Source organism: Sphaerodactylus townsendi, linkage group LG02, assembly GCF_021028975.2.
Source record: "Sphaerodactylus townsendi isolate TG3544 linkage group LG02, MPM_Stown_v2.3, whole genome shotgun sequence".
Lineage (NCBI taxonomy): Eukaryota > Metazoa > Chordata > Lepidosauria > Squamata > Sphaerodactylidae > Sphaerodactylus > Sphaerodactylus townsendi.
The window spans coordinates 171,689,357-171,696,857 of record NC_059426.1 but is presented as its reverse complement, the minus strand read 5'-3'; the positions used below and the strand labels follow the sequence as shown (position 1 = coordinate 171,696,857).

The 7,501-nt window shown below is 50.0% G+C and overlaps 1 protein-coding gene across 1 annotated transcript in view; it reads left to right on the top strand.

The window, feature by feature from the left end:
- The first annotated feature begins 6,202 nt into the window (after positions 1-6,202).
- Positions 6,203-7,501, top strand: part of PPM1A (protein phosphatase, Mg2+/Mn2+ dependent 1A) — a 47,475-nt gene continuing 46,176 nt past the window's right edge. Inside the window, exon 1 of the mRNA XM_048485843.1 lies at positions 6,203-6,601. The gene's annotated coding sequence lies outside the window, so the exon portion shown is untranslated. The remainder of the gene's footprint in view (positions 6,602-7,501) is intronic.

Genomic DNA, 7,501 nt, shown 5'->3' with positions numbered 1-7,501 from the left:
GGAGGCTTATCTGGGGAATTCAGATTAGCCTGTGCACTCCCACACACGCCAGCTGGGTGACCTTGGGCTAATCACAGCTTCTCGGAGCTCTCTCAGCCCCACCTACCTCACAGGGTGTTTGTTGTGAGGGGGGAAGGGCAAGGAGATTGTCAGCCCCTTTGAGTCTCCTGCAGGAGAGAAAGGGGGGATATAAATCCAAACTCCTGTCCTCCTCCTCCTCCCTCCAAAGCAACTTGCACGATGTCCTCTCACACCCTTCCTGACAGGATTAAGTCTACACAAAAGATCTTGTGTGGAGATAGTTCCCATCTCCAGCCCTGGACCATATGCACCAGAGAAGACAAAGGATGTATTAATGTGCCCGCCTGCCCTATATTGTACTATCCTTTCTTCCTATGAGTAACACTTTTAACGACCATGGTGCGTTAAAAAGCCGTGGTGCGACCGCACTTGGAGTGCTGTGTTCAGTTCTGGTCGCCACATCTCAAAGAGGATATCGAAGAGATAGAAAAAGTGCAGAGAAGGGCAACGAGGATGATTGAGGGATTGGAGCACCTTCCTTACGAGGAGAGGCTGCAGCGTTTGGGACTCTTTAGTTTGGAGAGGAGACGTCTGAGGGGCGGTATGATTGAAGTCTATAAAATTATGCATGGGGTAGAAAATGTTGACAGAGAGACATTTTTCTCTCTTTTTCACAACACTAGAACCAGGGGGCATACATTGAAAATGCTGGGGGGAAGAATTAGGACTAATAAAAGGAAACACTTCTTCACATAACGTGTGCTTGGTGTTTGGAATATGCTGCCACAGGAGGTGGTGATGGCCACTAACCTGGATAGCTTTAAAAGGGGCTTGGGCAGATTTAGGGAGGAGAAGTCGATCTATGGCTACCAATCTTGATCCTCCTTGATCTGAGATTGCAAATGCCTTAACAGACCAGGTGCTCGGGAGCAGCAGCAGCAGAAGGCCATTGCTTTCACATCCTGCATTTGAGCTCCCAAAGGCACCTGGTGGGCCACTGCGAGTAGCAGAGGGCTGGACTAGATGGACTCTGGTCTGATCCAGCAGGCTAGTTCTTATGTTCTTATGACCACTTTATTTTACATTATCATTGTTTCACGGCTGTAATCTCTTCAGCTAACTTCCCTGAGCACATCGGGCTGATGTTTAAACCCATTAGACCAGTGGCGTAGCGCCAACAGGGCCAGGTGGGGCGTAACGCTATGGGCGGAGCAGTGGAGGGAACGTGGCTGGGCCGCAGAGGGGGCATGGCAGGGGTGTGATGGGGCGTTCCAGGTGCAGATGACACCGTGGCAGGGCCCCAACGCAGTTTCCCCCTTGCTCCACCTCTGCTGATGACCCACCATTAAAGTTGATGTCTGTCCGGGAAGGGCAGGAAATCCCTTTTGTCTAGGGAGATTTAGGATCACTCTGCCATTAACCATGAGGGTCCATTTTTCCCTACAAGAAGTCCACTTCTTGTAGTATCTCTGGACAACTCTGTCTGTGATATTGTTCCACAGAGCTAAGCATGGGTTGCTCAGTTCTGTTCAACAGACCATCTGGCTCCAGGATCAGGTGACTATAACTTCTACCTACCTCGCAGGGTGTTTGTTGTGAGGGGGGAAGGGCAAGGAGACTGTCAGCCCCTTTGAGTCTCCTGCAGGAGAGAAAGGGGGGATATAAATCCAAACCCCCTCAGGGCAAGGTTGGCTAGGTTCAGTCCGGAAGAGCTAGATTCCTTTTCACCCTTCCTTCGATTCACCGCACCTTCGATTCACCCTTCCTTCGAGTCACTTTTTTGTTGTTTGTAGCCCGGGAATAGTAGGTTTTTCTTTTTAACTTGGGAGCAGCAGTGGTGTAGGAGGTTAAGAGCTCGTGTATCTAATCTGGGGGAACAGGGTTTGATTCCCAGCTCTGCCGCTTGAGCTGTGGAGGAGGCTTATCTGGGGAATTCAGATTAGCCTGTGCACTCCCACACACGCCAGCTGGGTGACCTTGGGCTAGTCACAGCTTCTCAGAGCTCTCTCAGCCCCACCTACCTCACAGGGTGTTTGTTGTGAGGGGGGAAGGGCAAGGAGATTGTCAGCCCCTTTGAGTCTCCTGCAGGAGAGAAAGGGGGGATATAAATCCAAACTCCTCCTCCTCCTCCTCCTCCTCCTATTATTTTACGTCTATATTCCTTATCTAATCAAGATCTGTTTATATCTTCCCCAACATAGGTGGAGATGCTTAGAACAGAATCTGGGGATTTTCTGCATGCAAATGATTTCCATTAAACAAAATGCCAAAGCAGGACTATAGCTGAACATCAAAAAGACAAAAAAATAATCAAATTAATAGTTTTCCTTATTGCTAAAACGATGTTAATGGGTATCTTACTGGAAAATCTCCCTAAGAAGCTTAATGAACGATGCTGACACTTACCCTGTTTCCCCGAATATAAGACATCCCTGAAAAATAAGACATAGTAGAGGTTTTGCTGACGTGCGAAATATAAGGCATCCCCCGAAAGTAAGACGTAGCAAAGTTTTTGTTTGGAAGCATGCCTGACGAACAGAACACAGGAAAAATAAAGACATCCCCTGAAAATAAGACATAGCGCATCTTTGGGAGCAAAAATTAATATAAGACACTGTCTTATATTCGGGGAAACACGGTATTAACTGCAGAAAGAGTAACAATTGCATCCTGTTGGAAATCCGATAAAGATGTTAGTACAGAACTTTGGGAAGATAAAATCAGAGAATATCCTATAATGGCTAAATTAACAAACCTTGCAAATAGATGGCCAAACACAAATTTGATGAGAGATAGAAACTTTCTTTTTTATTTGAAGCTGAATCGATCGTGTAAAAATTAAAACAACTGGGAGATTACTAATCTGATAATTATTAAGATATAAGAGATTGATTAGTAAAGATGTTGCAGAGTTAATGGATAGAAGAAAGTGATGTCGAAGGCTTTCACAGCCAGACTCAACTGGTTGTTGTGGGCTTTCCAGGCTGTGTGGCCGTGGTCTGGTAGATCTTGTTCCTAACGTTTTGCCAGCATCTGTGGCTGGCATCTTCAGAGGTGTATCACCCCACTAAACATTCCGCTCTCACCTGACACAGTATGTAGCACACTTCTTCATGTGATACACCTCTGAAGATGCCAGCCACAGATGCAAGTGAAACGTTAGGAACAAGATCTACCAGACCATGGCCACACAGCCTGGAAAGCCCACAACAACAAGAAGATAGTGAATTTAAGATTTCTTGATGGTTTCTCTGATTATACTAGAATGTTACTTTGGGATCCAATGTGTTATGATAATATCAGTGCAGTTCTGGGTGGATCTATTGTTTTCTTTCTTGCTTTTTCTATTTTGATTTTATTTTCTGTTTCACATCTTTCTGCTGTGCCTGTTCATTATACTATGAAAATTAATTTAAAAAAACTATTTAAAAAGACAAAAAGTAATTACTGGACAATTAACTTTAGGGTGGACAACGAGGAAATCAAAATTGTTCAAGACTTCCTATTCCTTGGCTTGCTCGCCAACCAAAACCGAGACTGCAACCAAGAAATCAGAAGGAGGTCAACTCAGTGTTGGAATGTCAACTCAATGCATGGCAGCTGTGAAAAAGGCAAACTCTATGCTGGGGATAATTAAGAAAGGAGTTGATAATAAAACTGCAAGGATTGTCATGCCCTTATATAAAGCAGTGGTGCGACCGCACTTGGAGTCCTGTGTTCAGTTCTGGTCGCCACATCTCAAAAAGGATATCGATACCAGGTGCTCAGGAGCAGCAGCAGCAGCAGCAGAAGGCCATTGCTTTCACAACCTGCATGTGAGCTCCCAAAGGCACCTGGTGGGCCACTGCGAGTAGCAGAGTGCTGGACTAGATGGACTCTGGTCTGATCCAGCAGGCTAGTTCTTATGTTCTTATGTTCTTATGAGGTTCATCCCAGGAAGGACAGACTCTTAAGTGTAAGGTTGAGTCACTGGCAACCAAGATCAAATACATTTATACCTTAGTGTTCCTTATTACTATGCATGGGTGTGAAAGCTGGACAATGAAGAAAGCTGAATTGAAGAAAGTAGATTCACAAGTTTGCTAATTATACAATGTTTTGGAGGACAGTGATTCACAGGGTCACCATGGGTCAGAAGCAACTCGACGGTACTTAACACACACACGCAAGCAATGGGCCCTTCCTCTTGTACCACCCCACCCTAGATCTTAGAATCCACAGGGCCTGATCCTGTCATATCACATGAAGTTTAGCCTATTTGGGTGGGACTTAATCTCTTTCATATGCATCCATGTGCATCCATTCACAGATACCAGAGGAGGTCTGTTCTTTGTTAACATTTTGGCAATTCTCGTAGAACTTGTCCTGCCAATAAATTAGGGCTGCAGTTGCTACATTCCCTTTTCTTCTTGGGAGGAGCGGTGGAAGATTTCCTGTTCTCGGTTGATTCCCCAGCCATTTGAACCGGTCTAATGCCGAGGCTGAGAAGTTCAAATGTTCCAGATTTTGCCTCAAGGGACAGCTAATAGGTCATTTTAGCTCTCTCGCTCCTTTTTCAACTTCTCCACCACCCAATATGAGGATAATCGCAATAACAATCTACAGTGCTGTACTGATGTTTGGATCAGTGTGATAAGCCATGAGAAGCTCTTTGAATATACCAAAATGCCATAAAACCAGTGTGGTGTAGTAGTTAAGAGCAGTGGACTCTAATCTGGAGAACTGGGATTTGAGTCCCCATTCCTCCACATGAGTGGCAGATTCTAAACTGGTATACTAGATTCGTTCCTCCCCTCCTACACATGAAGCCTGCTGGGCGACCGTGGGCCAGTCACAGTTCTCTCAGAACTCTCTCAGCCTCTCCTACCGCACAAGGTGTCTGTTGTGGGAAAGGAGTTTGTTAGCCCCTTTGAATCTCCTTATGGCAATTTAACCTGAATACTGAGGTTTTAGTTTAGAAAATAACGGTTGGCTCCGAGGCGTGCGTTACTCAGGAGTAAGGTTGGCGGTAGTCGGTGGCTTTGCTTTGAAGCAACCGTGCAACCCTTCCAACGGGTGAATCATGACCCTAGGAGGGTTTACTCAGAAGCAAGCCCCATTGCCAGCAACCAAGCTTACTCCCAGGTAAAGGAGCACGCTTTCGTTCTTTGCATGAAAATCAGTGGGGTTTAACAGCGCTTAACAGGGTTGCCTACGCTGCTTCCCCAAAACTAGGTCTTAGGTTTAATGCTAATAATCGAGCCCAGCGGCCCAGGCCAGCCTAGATGTGAGGGGGGGGGGCGCTCTGTTTGTGCGTGCCCACAGAGAGGGCTCTGAGTGCACCCGTGTCATAGGTTCACCACCACTCTTGCACTTGTGCCACAGGTTCGCCACCACTGCTGTATACCACGCCATCTGTCCTCTTCATGTTAAATTATAGCAATTGTGTCCATTTTTTAAAATGTGCATCTACGAGTGCTAATTACTGCATGCAGTTTTTTCTCTGGTGGAGGGTCAATAGCTGATCACCTCATGACTGAATAGCTAGGGGCTGTGAGGTAAGTAATCCACCTTTGCTAGGTGAGGAACCATTCCCTCCACAACCTTAACCCTGGAAATTAACAATGCAAGGAGGCGCTTGTCATTTGGCAACTTTTAATAGTGCGGTGCGTTTTCACTGGGTGCATCACAGTCACATTTGTGGCAGCTTTCGCTTCGGAAGGCAGCCACAGTGCGTGCGCGCGAGAGGAGGCGGGATGGCGACAGCTTTCCAACCAGGCCCTGAAAGGCCATTTTCTCTCGCTTTCTTTCCCTCAGGCCGGAGAGAAGCGCGCAGGCGCAGTAGACCACAAGAGTGACGTAATAAGAACCCCGGCCTCAGCCAGCGCTTCCCACTCCGAGTCGCTCTCCTCCCCGCCCGCCTCCCCACATCCGGGTCTCTCGCTGCGCCAGATTCGGCAAGCCAGAAGCAAACCCCCTCCGTTGACGCAGTTGCTTTAAAAAAGCGAGCGAGCGAGCGACAACCGGGGGGAAGGGGGGGTAGCAGAGAAGAGGTGGCGGGGGCGCTCATTGGCTAGCAAAGTCAGCCGTACAAAAAAGAGGGCGGGGCCTCTCGTTGCCGCCTGCGCATTCGGCGCCGGTCGGACGGGAGCGCGGGGCGGGCTGCCTCCCTTCCCCCTCTTCTGCGCATGCGGGGTGCGTGCAGGGAGTTTTTCCTCTCTCCCCCCGTCTTTGCGCGTGCGTAGCCGGAGCCCTGGCCCGCCTGGGGCGCTGGAGCGGCGCTGAGGGGAAAAGGGAGGGAGCCGCTTTCTGTGGCGCGGCCGGCCGGCGAGGCGAGGGAAGGCCGGGGCGGCGGGGGGCGAAGGCGGCCGGGGGGCGGGTGGGTCGGGCCGGGCGGGAGAGATGAGCGCTCGGTGCCCCCGTTGGGCCAGAGCGGACGAGCGGGAGCAGGAGAGGCGGCGGCGGCTGTCGTCGCCTCCGCCGTGCCAATGAACTGAGCAAGGCAGGCCTTGGTCGCGGCGAGGCCCGCTCCCCCGTGGCTCCGGAGCTGCAGCCGCCCCTCCAGCGACGCCTCTCCTCTTTGGGCCGCCCAGGCAGCGGGGTGAGTGCACGGCGGGGGCCGGGGCTTCGGAGTGGGGGGAGGAAGAGGAGGCCGCCTGGGGCTGGATCTGGGCCTGTAAACGAGCGGGCTGGAGGGAGAGGGGAGGAAAAGCGAACCCTGCTTGCGCGGGGGCGGGGGCGGGGGAGGTCGTACTCCTCCTCCCAGGAGCCTCTGCCCCCTCCCCTGCTAACATCTGGCGCCTGGAAAGGGGGGGCCATTGGTGGAGTCCTTTTTTTTGAACCACTGGATAGGTCCGTATTAAGTAGGTAAGAATTCCTGCACGCGCACGCACCCACGCGAAGGAAGGTAGGTAGGTAGGTTTTGCTTTCTCCTTCCCCGCTTTTCCTTGCAGGTTTTATTTATGGCTCTGAAATGGGCGGCCGTCGCCATCGCGCACGACGCTGGTTCGAAGCACTACACTCCTTTCTCCCTGCTCACTTCCAAAAAAATATATGAAAAGGGCTGGTGTCTGCCCCCAGGAGCTTGCAGTGTGAAGTTTAAAGCGCAGGGAAGGGGGCCGGGATAGAGTGTGAGGAAGCTGTGGTTGTTTAGTGGGGGTGAATTTGTTTCCACCTGCCCCCCCACACCCTTGTATGTCCTGCTGTCCTTTCTTCCTTCCCAAAAAAAGGGTTAGTCTCTGCCCTGAGGAGCTTGCAGTGTGAAGTTTATAGCACAGGGAATAAGGGGTACGGGAAGTAGTTAGGGTGTAGGGTGAGGATAGCTCAGGGAAGAAAGAGTAGGAAGGGGGATAGAGGTGTGAGGCTGTTCTAGTGGTGGAAGTGAATATATTTCCACCTGCCTTTTCTCCTTCCCTTATGCATCAGGCACTCCTTTCTCCCCTCCCCCTCCCAAAAAAGACCTGGTCTCTGTCTTGGGGAGCTTGCAATGTAAAGTTTAAAG